Below are 17,552 nucleotides of genomic sequence, written 5' to 3'. Positions count from 1 at the left end.
AGCGGGCACGCATGGATGCAGATTTCGCGCACTGATGCTTTTGTGGTCCATAGATGTCAAGATACTTTCGATTCTGCCACAGGACTTGTGAATGTCCCCCCCGCAGCACAGTACTTACAAGGGAACCTCCCCATCGCACCCCCCTCAGATTTAGTTATAATTTGGCACAGTGGATAGGCCTTGATAAACTGAACACAGATCAATCGAGAAAACAGGAAGAAGTTGTGTGGAACTATGAAAAAATAAGCAAAATATACAAACTGAGTAGTCCATGGGTAACATAGGCAACATCAAGGATAATCTGAGTCTGGTTAGCGTGAGGAGCTGCGGAGCGAGAGGTCCTTGGTTCAAGTCTTCCCTCGAGCGAAAAGTTTACTTACCTTATTTTTGCAAAGTTATAATTTGTGCCTTCGTTCATTGACGTCTCTGTTCACTGTAATAAGTCTAGTGTATGTGTTTTGGAACTGCACCGCAAAACCGTGCGATTAGTAGACGAAAGTACGTGCCTCTCCAATGGGAACCGAAAACATTTGATCCAGGAAAACACGTCTGATATATTCTATACGACACTGGTGACGGCATGTGCGTCACATGACAGGAATATGTTGTCGACCCACCTAACTTGCACACTTGGCGAATAGGTAAAAAGATTCTTCTACCTTGCCCGATTTGGGTTTTTTTGTGGATGTGATAATCACTCCCAAAAAGTGATGAAAACATAGGAGTGTGTCACATAAACTGCAACAAATGAATGCAACAGTTTCACAGTCGCACAGTTTTCTCTGTGCTCTTTCAAAACATATGTTTTTAACGTTTTCAAATTTTTCCTTGTGAAGACCGTCAAATCATGCATATGTCCAAGCAAATCTGAACATGTCCCGGGATTTTGGAGAGCGAAGTTGATTATGTGTGAGTGCCTGAACTCTGATAATTGTCTGAAAATAAAAATTTAAACTTTTCACTCGAGGGAAGACTTGAACCAAGGATCTCTCGCTCCGCAGCCGCTCACTCTAACCACTGGACCACGGCGCTCCTGACCTCAATTCATCCTTGATGTGGCCTATGTTACTCATGGACTACACAGTTTGTACATTTTGCTTATTTTTTCATAGTTCCACACAACTTCTTCCTGTTTCCTCGATTGATCTGTGTTCAGTTTTTCAAGCCCTATCCACTGTGCCAACTTACAACTAAATCTGAGGGGGGTGCGATGGGGAGGTTCCCTTGTTAGTAGTAGTAGGAACCAGAGCGGAGAAAGGCTGCTGAGTTCCGCAATAAATTTCAGATGGTAATACCGAATACTCTAATGAAGAACCAGCAAGAGGAGGAGTTAGATTTGAAAAAGGCCAGGAATTACAGGAAGATTTGAGTTACATCACACCATAGCCAGACAAAGCTTACGAAAGCAGATATTGTGTTGTAAGCCGCAACCAACGGCACATACATTGAAGAGCCAAAGAAATGTTCACCTGCCTAATAACATGTAGGGCCCCCGCAAGCACACAGAAGTGCCGAAACATGGAATTGACTAATATCTGAAATAGAGCTGGAGGCTCACGAATCCTGCAGGGCTGGAGGTGCTGGAGATCTCTTCTAAACAGCACGTTTCCAGGCATCGCACATATGCTCAATAATGTTCATGTCTGCGGAGTGTAGTGGCCAGCGGAAATGTTTAACCTCAGAAAAATGTTCCTGTAGCCGCCCTGTAGCAGTTCTGGACGTGTGGGGTGTCGCATTGTCCTGCTGGAATTGGACAAGTCCATCCACAATGGACATGAATGGATGGAGGTAATCAGACAGGATGCTTACGTACGTTTCACCTGCCGGACTCGTATCTAGACATATTGGAGGTTCCATATCACTCCAACTGCACAACACCCCACACCATTAAAGAGTCTCCACCAAAGTTCCCTGCTGACATGCAGGGTCCATGGGTTCATGAGGTTGTCTCCAAACCCATACACGTCCACCCGTTCGATACAATTTGAAACGAGACTCGTCCGACCAGGCAACAAGTTTCCAGTCATCAACAGTCCAATGTCGGTGTTGACGGGCTCAGATGAGGCGTCAAGTTTTGTGTCGTGCTGTCATCAAGGGTACACAAGTGGGCCTTCGGCTCCGAAAGCCCACATCGATGAGGGGTCACTTGTGAAATGGTCGTACTGGAAAATCCCCTCTTCATCGCTACCTCGGAGATGCAGTGTCCCATCACTCGTGCGCCGATTATAAAACCACGTTCAAAGTCACTTAAATCTTGATAGCACGCCATTGTAGCAGCAGTAGCCGATTTAACAACTGCGCCAGACACTTGTCTTATATAGGCGTTGCCGACCGCAGCCCCTCATTCTGCCTATTTAGACATTTATGTATTCGAATACACATGCCTATACCAGTTTCTTTAGCTCTTCAGTATATGAATCAGATCATAATTTTGTAATGATGAATAGAAAAGTTAAGAAGAATCAATGCGCAAAGAAATGGGATACGAAAGTACTAAGGAATGAAAAGATACACTTGAAGTTTTCTGGGGCTATAGATACTGCGATTTGGAACAGCTCAGTAGGCAGTCCACTTGAAGAAGGGTGGACATCTCGAAAAGGCAATCACAGAAATTGGAGAGAAAAACGTAGCTACAGGCAAGTTAACTGCGAAGAAACCATGTGTAACAGAATAGGTACTTCAGTTGGTCGACGAAACAAGGAAATACGATAATGTTTAGGGAAATTCAGGAATATAGAAATGCAACTCGCTCAGGAATGAAATACGTAGGAAGCGCACGGCAGCTAAGGTGAAATGGCTGCACGAAAAATGTGAAAAAATCGAAAGAGAAATGGTTATCGGAAGGACTGCGTCACTATATAGGAAAGTCAAAGTACCTTCGGCGAAATGAAACGCAATGGTGGTAATATTAAAAGCGCAATGAGAATTCCACTGTTAAATGCAGAGGAGAGAGCGGATGTGTGGAAAGAATACACTGAGGGCCTACGCGAGTGGGACGACTTACCTGATGAATTGACAGAAGAAGAGATAGAAGTCCATAAGGAAGCGATAGGGCATACAGTTTAGAATTAGAATTTAGAAGAGCTTTGGAAGACTTAAAATCAAATGAGGCATAAGGAATAGATATCGTTCCTTTGGAATTAGTACAATAATTTGGGGAAGTGGTAACAATACGGTTATTCATTTTGGCGTGTAGAATGTGTGAGACTGACGATGTACCATCCATTCTCTCCAACATCATCCTGATAATTCTCAAGATTGTAACAGCAGACAATTGCGAGAATTTCCGCACAATGAGCCTAAGAGCCCAAGTGTCCAACCTGTAGACAAGAATAATACACAGAAGAATGAAAAGGAAAAGTGAGGATCTGTTAAATAGCAACCAGTTTGGCTTTAGAATGGTAAAGGCACCAGAGGGGCAGTTCTGGATTGCGGTTGATAGTGGAAACAAGAGTGAAGAAAAATCCAGACACGTTCGTAGCATTGGTCGACCTGGAAAAAGTTTTCGACAATGTAGAATGGTACAAGATGTTCGAAATCCTGAGAAAAATAGGGGTAAACGATAGGGTAAGACATGTAACATGCAAGAGTTACAGAACCAAGAAGAAGAAAAAGAGATTGAGACCAAGAACAGAGTACACGGATAAAAAAAGAGTGACAGGGATGTACTGTTTCGCCCCTGCTATTCAACGTATAGATCGGGAAAGCAAAGACGAAAATAAATGAAAGACTCAAGAGTGGGATTAAAATACGAGGTTAAGAATATGAGTGCTAATATCTGCTGATGAGGATGCTATACTTAGCGAAAGTGAAGTAGAATTACAGGATAAGTTGGATGGAATTAACAGTCTACTGCGTACAGAGTGTGGATTGAGAGTAAGTCGAAGAAAGAGGAGTGTAATGAGAAGTGGAAGAAATGAGAACAGTGGGAAAGTTAACATCATAATTGGTCATCACGAAGTACATGAAGTTACAGAATTCTGCTGGAAGACATAAAAGGCAGACTTTCACTGATAAAAGCAGCATTCCTCACCACGAAAAGTCTGCTAGTACCAAACACTGATCTTACTTTGAGGAATAAATGTCTGAGGAAGTCTGCTTGGAGTACAATAATGACAGAGAGACATGGGAAACCCGGAACAGAAGACAATCGAAGCATTTTAGATGGCCGGCCGGGGTGGCCGAGAGGTTCTAAGCGCTACAGTCTAGAACCACGCGACCGCTACGGTCGCAGGTTCGAATCCTGCCTGGGGAATGGATGTGTGTGATGTCCTTAGGTTAGTTAGGTTTAAGTAGTTCTAAGTCTAGGGGACTGATGACCTCAGATATTAAGTCCCATAGTGCTCCGAGCCATTTTAGATGTGGTGCTGAAGAAGAATGTTGTAAATTAGGTGGACTGTTGAGGAAGAGGTTGAGGAGGTTTTTCACATTGTCGGAGAGGAAAGGAAATATGGAAAACGATGACAAGAAGGATGGGCAGGATGATAGGGCTTCTCTTAAGACATCATGGAATAAGTTACAAAGTGCTAGAAGGAGCTGTAGATGGTGAAAACTGCAGAGAAAGGCAGAGATTGGGCAGTTTTTTCAGTCATCAATCTTCTGACTGGTTTGATACGTTCCTGTGTAAATTCCTCTCCTATGCCAACCTTCTTATGTCAGGCCAGCACTTGCAATCTGCGCCCCCAATTATTTGCTGGATGTATCTCATTGGTGATACAGACACCAAATAAGTGAGGAGCAGATTGCAATTGCTTCTCCGAAATGAAGGGATTGGGACAGGGGAGGAATTCGTAGTGACCGCATCAAACCAGTCAGAAGCGTGATGACTAAAAAAAAAAAAAATACTGTCCCGTCAGACCTGCTTAAGTAGCGCAGTGCATGTTTGGGGCAGCCGTTCGCCCCGACGGTGGCGTACCCAGCCAGACGCGACCGTGGACCTGCTATAAGAAAAAACTCCTTTTCATCTGTCAGGCTACATTGATCCAAACAATCTTGCTGATCCTGTCTCCACTGAAATCTTGTTGACAGTATCAATGGGTCAACATGGGAAGTAATTCACCATAAGGGCCATCTGCTGCGGTGTGGGACGTTCATCAATGTTCACTGAACGATGTGGCACTTTCTCCTGCTCCAGCGATGTACTCCGCCGTCATACCTGCACTGACTGCCACCTATCCTACTTTCCAGAGAGGGCAAGTCTCCGACTCACATGTTCTTTGATGAGCCGTGGACTTCCAACACCTTGTCAGCTACACCACTTTCCACAGATGCTCACGACAGTCGCGCGCGAACTGTCCAACAGCTTAAACGTGTCCGAAGTCCTCGTTCGTCTTCACGCATATATCACAAATATCTCGGTGTAACGATTTGTGGGGATATAACAAGCACTTATCACATATGCCTAGCCGTAGGTAAAACAGGTGTCAGACATCACTTCGTATCCAGGTTGCACAGGAAATGGAAAAAAAAAAATGGTTCAAATGGCTCTGAGCACTACGGGACTTAACTTCTGTGGTCATAAGTCCCCGAGAACTACTTAAACCTAACTAACCTAAGGACATCACACACATCCATGCCCGAGGCGGGATTCAAACCTGCGACCGTAGCGGTCGCGCGGTTCCAAACTGTAGCGCCAACAACCGATCGGCCACTCCGGGCGGCTCAGGAAATGGAGTCAGTGCAGAAGGCATGCAGAGTTACATAACAACATGTAAGTTTGCAGGCTTTCGAGGCCGTTGTCACTGAAGTTAAAATCTTCTGGGTTATTAGGCCGCGTCAAGTTTCTTCTAAAATGTTCGACGTTTCGACCCCTCTGCTGGGATCTTCCTCAGGATCTTTTGGTGTCCACTACTGCTAGAAGACTGCCAGTGTCGCTTCCACTTATAAAGGGAGAGTTTTCTGACGTTCATGCTGGAGAAGTGATAATATTGGTTAAAATTCAAATGGCTACCATTGGTGGACCATAGTCATAGGCTGATATTCCCGCTCTGATGCAGAAGAAGGGGCGTTGGTAGCTCATCTCCTGTGGATACCGTTGGCGGTCCATCGTCATTGGGTAGAAAGGCACTATTCCACACTTATGCTGGAGAAGGGGTTGTTGGTTGAAATTCCTGCTACCGCTGTTGGTTGCTCGTCATCAGTGGCTAGATTCGAAACGGACAGAGCAAGAGAGGGGGAATGTTTACCCAAAATATTGGTGACTTGCAGCGCGTTGTTTATGCCCCATTTTAGATAACTGGTCCAGTGCAAATAGGTTCACCAGAGGCACACTGGACGTACAGCAAAAATGGGCAGCAGGAATGGTCACAGATTTGACCGGTAGTAGAGCGACATGGAAATTTCTTAAAACCAGAATTGGCAGGTGCTTCAAGAGTACGGCCATTATGCAGCTGAAGTTACCAAATTTGAGCAACCAATGAGCAGTGAAAAATATAGAAATATACCTCAGTCTCCTATGTAGACAACAACTGTCGGAAAGCCTATCACGACAAGATCAAAATAATTACATCATGCACAGAGGTATATTCAAAATGAGAGAGTCCCGTACATCAATAACCTACCCGAGATCGTTGAACCTACTGGCGAGAAGGAACACAGAGAATTCGCGTACAGGAACTCGAGAGAGCCTAAGGGAGATGTCACCGATCTCGGCAAATACAAAAATGGGTTACTGCACCGCAACTACCACGCCAGTAGCAGTGTATGCCGCCATAACTATCAACAGGCCATGTACATTCCTCGAAAGTTGTGCACAGAAAGTCAGACAGACAGTAAACTGACAGATGGAAAGTGCAGCTGGAGGACGAAAACGGGAAGAAAATGGAGGAAGAAAGAGAGGCCACGAGGAGAAAATGAGAAGGCCAAGTAATCTCAAAAACGGAATCATAAAGCTCGTGGTTGGATTACGTTGGAACCTCAGTTGGACTTTTTGCAGCTGATACTGTGGTATACAGGAAAGCTCCGGAGCCGTAAAACTGTAGCGAACCCGAAAACCTTCAGAGGGTGGACGATTGGTGGAGAGGCTTTCAGCTGACCAGGAACGCAGATAAATGTAACGGTGTGTGCATAAGCAGATGGAAAGATCCCTTACTGTGTATTGACCAGAAGTCACCGGAACCTGTGGCAGTGATTCGAAGTGATCCGAAGTCTGACAATCACGTAAAACAAACACTAGGAAAAGTTGATACCAGACAGATTTTACTGGAAGAATCAGAACGAGATTTAGCTCAGTATCGAGAAAAGAAAAAAAGCTCCGCAGTTGTGGCCTCATAAGAGCCAATTGGGGCCGACCGACCGCCGTGTCATCCTAAGCCATTGGTGCTATCTGGATGGTGTATGAAGGGGCCTGTGGTCAGCACTACACTCTCCCGGCCGTTGATGGTTCAGCAGACCGTGGAACCGCTACTGCTCACTCAAGTGGCTCCTCAGATGACGTCACGAGGCTGAATGGACACCGTTCCACTCCCCCATACCGAGCAAAAGTCTCTGATATTATCGGGCATTGAACCCAGATCTTCCTGGTGCCAATCAGGCACGGTGACAACAGGATTAAGAAAGCGACCATTACGACAAAAAGGGGGTTACAAAACACTTGTACGACCGATTCTCGTTATTTATCTGTCTGGGCCCCTTTCTAGGTAGGATACAAAAAAAAAAAGCTGGCTCGTTTCGACACAGGGTCGTCTAGTAAACGCGTCAACATTAAGCAGACACTCAACAAATTCCAGTGCCAGACGCTACAATAAACGCATTGTCTATCACACGGGGTTGCAGTTCAGAGAATACACGTTCTGATGAATGGAGCAATGCATTACTTCCCTCTACACACATCTCTAGAAAAAATTAAAGAAATTAGAGAGCATCTTGGCTCCAGAACTCCTGAAGATAGACGTTGAATGTGGGTATTGTATGGCAGTCACTTTGACTGATCGGAGATGTCACTAAACCAGCCCAAAGATGTAAACAACCTTGCATGAACAGCGCCTGTTACACGGAGGGGTCCGACAGCCGCTCAGTTCCGGTCCTTCCACCTGGAAGGAGATACACGGCTGGTGTTGTCTGTAGCTCAACCATGGCTAGACGGTCAGTACCGCGGTTCGATCGCGTCCGCCTTGTTACTTTGTGCCAGGAAGGACTCTAAACAAAGAAAGTGTCCACGCGTCTCGGAGTGAACCAAAGCGATGTTTCCAAAATGAGATTTTCACTCTGCAGCGGAGGTACGCTGATATGAAACTTCCTGGCAGATTAAAACTGTGTGCCGGATCGAGGCTCGAACTCGGGACCTTTCCTTTTCGCGGGCAAGTGCTCTACCATCTGAGCTACCCAAGCACGACTCACGGGCCGTCCTCACAGCTTGGTAAAGCACTTGTCCGCGAAAGGCAACGGTCCCGAGTTCGAGTCTCGGTCCGGCACACAGTTTTAATCTGCCAGTAAGTTTCAAAGCGATGTCGTTCTGACATGGAGCAGAAAAAGAGAGACATGCGATGACGTGCTTCGCTCAGGCTGCCCAAGGGCCCCTACTGCAGAGGATGACCGCTACTGACGGATTATGGCTCGGAGGAACCCTGACAGCAACGCCACCATGATGAATGCTTTTCTGCAGTCACAGGCCGTTATGTTACGACTCAAACTGTACGCAGTAGGATGCATGGTGCCTAACTTCACTCCCGACGTCCATGGCGAGGTCCATCTTTGCAACTAAGACACCACGCAGCGCGGTACAGATGGGCCCAACAGCATGCCGAATGGACCGCTCAGGATTGGCATCGCTTTCTCTTCACCGATGAGGGTCGCATATGCCTTCAACCAGACAATTGTCGGAGATGTGTATGGAGGTAACCCAGTCAGGCTGAACGCCTTACACACACTGTCCAGCGAGTGCAGCAAGGTGGAGGTTTCCTGCTGTTTTGGGGTGGCATTATGTGAGGCCGACGAACGCTGCTGGTGGTCCTGGAAGGCGCCGTATCGGCTGTAGAATACCGGAATGCCATCCTTCTACCGATAGTGCAACCATATCGGCAGCATATTGGCGAGACATTCGTCATTACGGACGACAATTCTCGCCGCATCCTGCACATCTTGTGAATGACTTCCCTCAGGATAATGACATCGCTTGACCAGGGTGGCCACCATGTTCTCCAGACATAAACCCTATGGACCACGCCTGGGATACATTGAAAAGGGCTGTTTATGGACGACGTGACTCACCAAGCACTCTGAGGGATCTACGCCGAATCACCATTGAGGAGTGGGACAATCTGGACCACCAGTGGCTTGATAGTATGCCACGACGAATACAGGCATGCATCAATGCAGGACCACGTGCTTCTGGGTGTTTGGGGTACCGGTGTGTACAGCAATCTGGACCACCACCTCTGTATTGTGGTACAACGCTCCAAACTATTTTGGGATACTAGTAGTCAGATCCAGGTATCTACAGGGTGGACAAAATTAAACTACACTCCTGGAAATGGAAAAAGAACACATTGACACCGGTGTGTCAGACCCACCATACTTGCTCCGGACACTGCGAGAGTGCTGTACAAGCAATGATCACACGCACGGCACAGCGGACACACCAGGAACCGCGCGGTGTTGGCCGTCGAATGGCGCTAGCTGCGCAGCATTTGTGCACCGCCGCCGTCAGTGTCAGCCAGTTTGCCGTGGCATACGGAGCTCCATCGCAGTCTTTAACACTGGTAGCATGCCGCGACAGCGTGGACGTGAACCGTATGTGCAGTTGACGGACTTTGAGCGAGAGTGTATAGTGGGCATGCGGGAGGCCGGGTGGACGTACCGCCGAATTGCTCAACACGTGGGGCGTGAGGTCTCCACAGTACATCGATGTTGTCGCCAGTGGTCGGCGGAAGGTGCACGTGCCCGTCGACCTGGGACCGGACCGCAGCGACGCACGGATGCACACCAAGACCGTAGGATCCTACGCAGTGCCGTAGGGGACCGCACCGCCACTTCCCAGCAAATTAGGGACACTGTTGCTCCTGGGGTATCGGCGAGGACCATTCGCAACCGTCTCCATGAAGCTGGGCTACGGTCCCGCACACCGTTAGGCCGTCTTCCGCTCACGCCCCAACATCGTGCAGCCCGCCTCCAGTGGTGTCGCGACAGGCGTGAATGGAGGGACGAATGGAGACGTGTCGTCTTCAGCGATGAGAGTCGCTTCTGCCTTGGTGCCAATGATGGTCGTATGCGTGTTTGGCGCCGTGCAGGTGAGCGCCACAATCAGGACTGCATACGACCGAGGCACACAGGGCCAACACCCGGCATCATGGTGTGGGGAGCGATCTCCTACACTGGCCGTACACCACTGGTGATCGTCGAGGGGACACTGAATAGTGCACGGTACATCCAAACCGTCATCGAACCCATCGTTCCACCATTCCTAGACCGGCAAGGGAACTTGCTGTTCCAACAGGACAATGCACGTCCGCATGTATCCCGTGCCACCCAACGTGCTCTAGAAGGTGTAAGTCAACTACCCTGGCCAGCAAGATCTCCGGATCTGTCCCCCATTGAGCATGTTTGGGACTGGATGAAGCGTCGTCTCACGCGGTCTGCACGTCCAGCACGAACGCTGGTCCAACTGAGGCGCCAGGTGGAAATGGCATGGCAAGCCGTTCCACAGGACTACATCCAGCATCTCTACGATCGTCTCCATGGGAGAATAGCAGCCTGCATTGCTGCGAAAGGTGGATATACACTGTACTAGTGCCGACATTGTGCATGCTCTGTTGCCTGTGTCTATGTGCCTGTGGTTCTGTCAGTGTGATCATGTGATGTATCTGACCCCAGGAATGTGTCAATAAAGTTTCCCCTTCCTGGGACAATGAATTCACGGTGTTCTTATTTCAATTTCCAGGAGTGTACTTGGAAAATGTAAGGCGCAATCAAAAACTTTCCGAGTTTCCATTCGAAGGCCGTAAAGTGCAGAATAGGTATACCAAGCAGGCAATCATCCCACGGACTCGACAGGTTGAAGACACCCGTTTGGTTAAACACCGTGTCCTGCTGCGTGAAGGAGTTCGTAATTGCCTATTAGACATCTGCACGAATCATCGGCTCTTCGAGGCTATTTTAAGGGATTGAAGGCGTCATAGTCGCATTAGGGGAGATGAGGAGTGTATGGTGGGCACTCGACGGTCGCCTACTTCCTTCTTCATAATTTCTGCGTTACCACACTTGCGACATGGGGAGTTGCGGTAGCACAAAGCAGCACCCCTTCTCGCAGCTATAGCGGGCGTTTCGCATTAACTCCAAGCTGTAATTCTCCAGCATTATGCAGTACCTTTCCCCAGTGGTAGAGACACCTGATGCTTCTAAATCGATAAGCAATGGGCACTTGTAATCAAAGAACAGGGGGAGCATCACCTTTCCGGGTGATCTCTGGCTCTTGAACTTCTTGCGACAAGGGGTGGCACCACTGTGCTGCCGACGCTTTTGACTCTGTTTGACAGTGATGGCACCAGGTCCAGTCTCCTGCGTTGAAGTAACGCGTTGCTTTCAACAGTGATACACATCAGCTGCTCCAGCCAAGGAGAAATCCTGTTTGCTTTTTGAAAAAAGCTGAGTGCAGGACCAAGACTCGCGAATTCGCGTCTCTGTCAGTTTTAATCTGTCAGGACGTTTCGCATCAGCGCACACTCCGCTACAGATTGAAAATTTCATTCTGGTTTGCTTTTTGTTCGGCATTCAACGCCCCGGGTTATCCCCTGGCTACAGACCTCGCGGTAGCCTAACTGATGTCGCATATTGTGTTGTACGCTACCAAAGCTGATGTGGAGATTCTTTCTTTAGCGCACGGATGGTTACGTGACGGTCCATCCCAACTTCATCATCAAGTGTGCGATTGGTGTTGCGCGTAATAGCTCTGGCTGTTCTCCCAGATCGACTGGCGGCTTGTGTTAAATCGCGACCAGCACCGAACTTGGTTTACCATTCCACGACAGACATCCTGCCCCATACAAATTCTTCATTCTCTGATTATGGATATTGCATGTCCTTTGGCAGCCAAGAAAATAATAACACCACTTCGGTCCTGTTTGGACGCATTCGTGAATAATGTTGCTATACCTCGAGAAACTATAAAAATTCAATAAATGAGGCAGGTGAAAGGGAGTACAAACGTGTAAAAAATGAGATCCACAGGAAGTGCAAACTGCCTAAGCAGGAATGCCTAAAGGATAAATGTAAGGATGTAGAAGCACATATCACTAGGAGTAAGATGGATAATGCTTACAGGAAAAGGAGAACCACCTGTATCAATATCAAGAGCTCAGATGGAATACCAGTTCTAAGCAAAAAATGGAAAGCAGAAAGGTGGAAGGAGTATGTAAGAGTCTATAAGGGAGATGTGCTTGAGGGCAATATTACGGAAGAGAACATAGATGAAGATGAGAAGGGAGATATGATACTGAGTGGAGAATTTAACAAAACACTGAAAGACCAAAGTCCAAACAAGGTTCCAGAAGCAGACAACATTCCATTAGAGCTACTGATAGTCTTGGGAGAGCCTGCCATGACAAAACTCTTCCACCTGGAGAGCTATTTGTATGAGACAGGTGAAATACCCTCAGACTTCAAGAAGAATATTGCACTTCCAATTCCAAAGAAAGCAGGTGCTGACAGGCGTGGAAATTAACGAACTATCAGTTTAATAAGTCACGGTTGCAAAACACTAACGCGAATCCTTTACAGAAGTATGTAAAATCTCGTAGAAGCCGACGCCGGGGAAGATCTGTTTGGAGTCCGGAGAAATGTAGGAACACGCTAGTCAACATTGACCCTACGACTCCACATATGATAATGAAAGACAAACCTACCTTTATAGAATTTGTAGACTTAGAGAAAGCTTTTGACAATGTTGACTGGAATACTCTCTTTCAAATTCTAAAGGTGGCAGGAGTAAAATACAGGGAGCGGACGGCTACTTATAATTTGTACATAATGAGATGGCAACAGTTGAGGGGCACGAGAGGGAAGCAGTGGTTGAGAAGGGAGTGAGACAGGGTTGTAGCCTATCCCCGACGTTATTCAGTCTGTATACTGAGCAAGCAGTAAAGGAAACAAAAGAAAAATATGGAGTAGGAATTAAAGTTTGGGGAGATTAAATAAAAACTTCGAGGTTTGCCGCTGACATTGTAATTATGCCAGACACAGCAAAGGAAGCAGAAGAGCAGTTGAACGGAATTGAAAGTGTCTTCGAATGAGGATATAAGACGAACACCAGCGAAAGCAAAACGAGGATAATGGAATGTAGCTGAATTAAACCAGGCGCTGTTGAGGGAATTAGATTAGGAAATGAGACACTTAAAGTAGTAGACGAGTTTTGCTATTTGGGAAGCAAAATAACATGATGGTCGAAGTAGGGAGGGCATAAGATGTAGACTGGCAACGGCAAGAAAAGCGTTTCTGGAGAAATTTGCTAACATCGATTATAGATTTAAGTATCAGAAAATCCTTTCTGAAAGTATTTGTATGTAGTGTAGCCATGTATGGTAGTGAACCAATGGACGATAAACAGTTTAGAGAAGAAAAGAATATAAGCATTTGAGATGTGGGGCTACAGAAGAATGCTGAACATTAGATGGGTAGATCACTAAATAGTGAGGAGGTACTGAATAGAATTAGGGAAATAAGAAATTTGAGGTACAATCTGACTAGAAGAAGAGGTTGTTTGCTAGGACACATTCTGAGACATCAAGGCATCACCAGTTTACTACTGGAGGGAAGCGAGGGGAGTAAAAATCGTAGAAGGAAACCAACAGGTGAATATAGTAAGCACATTCAGAAGTATGTAGGGTGCTGTAGTTACTCGGAGATAAAGGGGTATGTACAGGATAGAGCAGCATGGAGAGCTGCGTCAAACCAGTCTTTGGACTGAAAACCTCAAGAACACAACAACAGTTTACCTTGGAAAAGCATGACTGTTATACTAATAATTCCTTGCCTACCTGTCTGTTCTTATATACCCACACCAGAGTCGCGCTGTGCATAAGCTGCCACAAGGCTCTCAAACGGAAACTTTTTGACCTTTCCTTATATTTCATGGAGATTAACATAGGTAAACCATCTTCCATCATGGCCTATGGGTGCAGATTATGTAAGCTGTGTTGCCTGTCTTAAGGGGCATGAAATGTTTTCTGGGCCAGGTTTATTTAGTCTACTCTGAACGAAGTCAACTTCCCTATTCGTGTGCACCACATGCATTACATCCACCAATCACTTAACTGACAAACTTGGGATTTATTTCTGTGATTATTCCTGTGAACGTCCGCAGCTCGTGGTCTTGTGGTAGCGTTCTCGCTTCCCGTGCACGGGGTCCCGGGTTCGATTCCCGGCGGGGTCAGGGATTTTCTCTGCCTCGTGATGACTGGGTGTTGTGTGTTCTTCATCATCATCATTTCATCATGAATGAGATTTTCACTCTGCAGCGGAGTGTGCATTGATATGAAACTTCCTGGCAGATTAAAACTGTGTGCAGGACCGAGACTCGAACTAGGGACCTTTGCCTTTCGCGGGCAATTGCTCTACCAACTGAGCTACCCAAGCACAACTCACGCCCCGTCCTCACAGCTTTATTTCTGCCAGTATCTCGTCTCCTACCTTCCACACTTTACAGAAGCTCTCCTGCGAACCTTGCAGAACTAGCACTCCTGAAAGAAAGGATATTGCGGAGACATGGCTTAGCCACAGGCTGGGGGATGTTTCCAGAATGAGATTTTCACTCTGCAAAGAGTGTGCGCTGATATGAAACTTCCTGGCAGATTAAAACTGTGTGCCGGACCGAGACTCGAATTCGGGACCTTTGAGTTTTCTGTCGATGTTTATTTGACACATTATCTCTAACAGGAATGTTTGCTATCATTGTAAGTATGTTCCAACTCATAGGGACCCACACGGAATTAAGTTGTTCATAGACAAAGTGTGAAGAATGGGTCGTTTAGCCATAAATGGCCAATAGTGCTTTCCGGATACTATACTACTGGCCATTAAAATTGTTACACCACGAAGATGATGTGGTACAGACGCGAAATTTAACCGACAGGAAGAAGATGCTGTGATACGCAAACGATTAGCTTTTTAGAGTATTCACATAAGGTTTCCAACCGATTTTTTATACACAAACAGCGGTTGACCGACGTTGCCTGGTGAAACGTTGTTGTGATGCCTCGTGTAAGGAGGAGAAATGCGTACCATCACTGTTCCGACTTTGTGTAGCCTATCGCGATTGCGGTTTATCGTATCGCGACATTGCTGCTCTCGTTGATCGAGATCCAATGACTGTTAGCAGAATATGCAATCGATGGGTTCAGGAGGGTAATACGGAACGCCGTGCTGGATCCCAACGGCCTCGTATCACTAGCAGTCGAGATGACAGGCATCTTATCCGCCTGGTTGTAACGGATCGTGCAGCCACGTCTCGATGCCTGAGTCAACAGATGGGGACGTTTGCCAGACAACAACCATCTGCACGAACAGTTCGACAACGTTTGCAGCAGCATGGACTATCAGCTCGGAGACCACGGCTGTGGTTACCCTTGACGCTGGATCACAGACAGGAGCGCCTGAGTTGGTGTACTCAACGACGAACCTGGGTGCACGAATGGCAAAACGTCATTTTTTCCGATGAATCCAGGTTCTGTTTACAGCATCATGATGGTCGCATCCGTGTTTGGCGCCATCGCGGTGAACGCACATTGGAAGCGTGTATTCGTCATCGCCATACTGGCGTATCACCTGGCGAGATGGCATGGGGTGCCATTGGTTACACGTCTGGTCACCTCTTGTTCGCATTGACGGCACTTTGAACAGCGGACGTTACATCTGAGATGTGTTACGACCCTTGGCTCTACCCTTCATTCGATCCCTGCTAAACCCAACATTTCAGCAGGATAATGCACGACCGCATGTTGCAGGTCCTGTGCGGACCTTTCTGTATACCGAAAATGTTCGACTGCTGTCCTGGCCAGCACATTCTCCAGATCTCTCACCAATTGAAAACGTCGGGTCAATGGTGGCCAAGCAACTGGCTCTTCACAATACGCCAGTCACTACTCTTGATGAACTGTGGTATGGTATTGAAGTTGCATGGCCAGTTGTACCTGTACACGCCATCCAAGCTCTGTTTGACTCAATGCTCAAGAGTATCGAGGCCGTTATTTCGGCCAGAGGTGCTTGTTCTGGGTACTGATTTCTCAGGATCTATTCACCCAAATTGCGTGAAAATGTAATCACATGTCAGTTCTGGTATAATATATTTGTTCAATGAATACCCGTTTATCATCTGCATTTCTTCCTGGTGTAGCAGTTTTTAATGGCCCACATGGAATTCAGTTTTACACAGACAAAGTGTGAACAATGTGTGGTTTAGCCATAAATGGCCAATAGTGCTTTCCGGATACTACACTCCTGGAAATGGAAAAAAGAACACATTGACACCGGTGTGTCAGACCCACCATACTTGCTCCGGACACTGCGAGAGGGCTGTACAAGCAATGATCACACGCACGGCACAGCGGACACACCAGGAACCGCGGTGTTGGCCGTCGAATGGCGCTAGCTGCGCAGCATTTGTGCACCGCCGCCGTCAGTGTCAGCCAGTTTGCCGTGGCATACGGAGCTCCATCGCAGTCTTTAACACTGGTAGCATGCCACGACAGCGTGGACGTGAACCGTATGTGCAGTTGACGGACTTTGAGCGAGGGCGTATAGTGGGCATGTGGGAGGCCGGGTGGACGTACCGCCGAATTGCTCAACACGTGGGGCGTGAGGTCTCCACAGTACATCGATGTTGTCGCCAGTGGTCGGCGGAAGGTGCACGTGCCCGTCGACCTGGGACCGGACCGCGGCGACGCACGGATGCACGCCAAGACCGTAGGATCCTACGCAGTGCCGTAGGGGACCGCACCGCCACTTCCCAGCAAATTTGGGACACTGTTGCTCCTGGGGTATCGGCGAGGACCATTCGCAACCGTCTCCATGAAGCTGGGCTACGGTCCCGCACACCGTTAGGCCGTCTTCCGCTCACGCCCCAACATCGTGCAGCCCGCCTCCAATGGTGTCGCTACAGGCGTGAATGGAGGGACGAATGGAGACGTGTCGTCTTCAGCGATGAGAGTCGCTTCTGCCTTGGTGCCAATGATGGTCGTATGCGTGTTTGGCGCCGTGCAGGTGAGCGCCACAATCAGGACTGCATACGACCGAGGCACACAGGGCCAACACCCGGCATCATGGTGTGGGGAGCGATCTCCTACACTGGCCGTACACCACTGGTGATCGTCGAGGCGACACTGAATAGTGCACGGTACATCCAAACCGTCATCGAACCCATCGTTCTACCATTCCTAGACGGGCAAGGGAACTTGCTGTTCCAACAGGACAATGCACGTCCGCATGTATCCCGTGCCACCCAACGTGCTCTAGAAGGTGTAAGTCAACTACCCTGGCCAGCAAGATCTCCGGATCTGTCCCCCATTGAGCATGTTTGGGACTAGATGAAGCGTCGTCTCACGCGGTCTGCACGTCCAGCACGAACG

The sequence above is a fragment of the Schistocerca americana genome, chromosome 9, assembly GCF_021461395.2.
Source record: "Schistocerca americana isolate TAMUIC-IGC-003095 chromosome 9, iqSchAmer2.1, whole genome shotgun sequence".
In the NCBI taxonomy this organism is placed as follows: domain Eukaryota; kingdom Metazoa; phylum Arthropoda; class Insecta; order Orthoptera; family Acrididae; genus Schistocerca; species Schistocerca americana.
Note: the sequence above shows the minus strand (reverse complement) of the source record.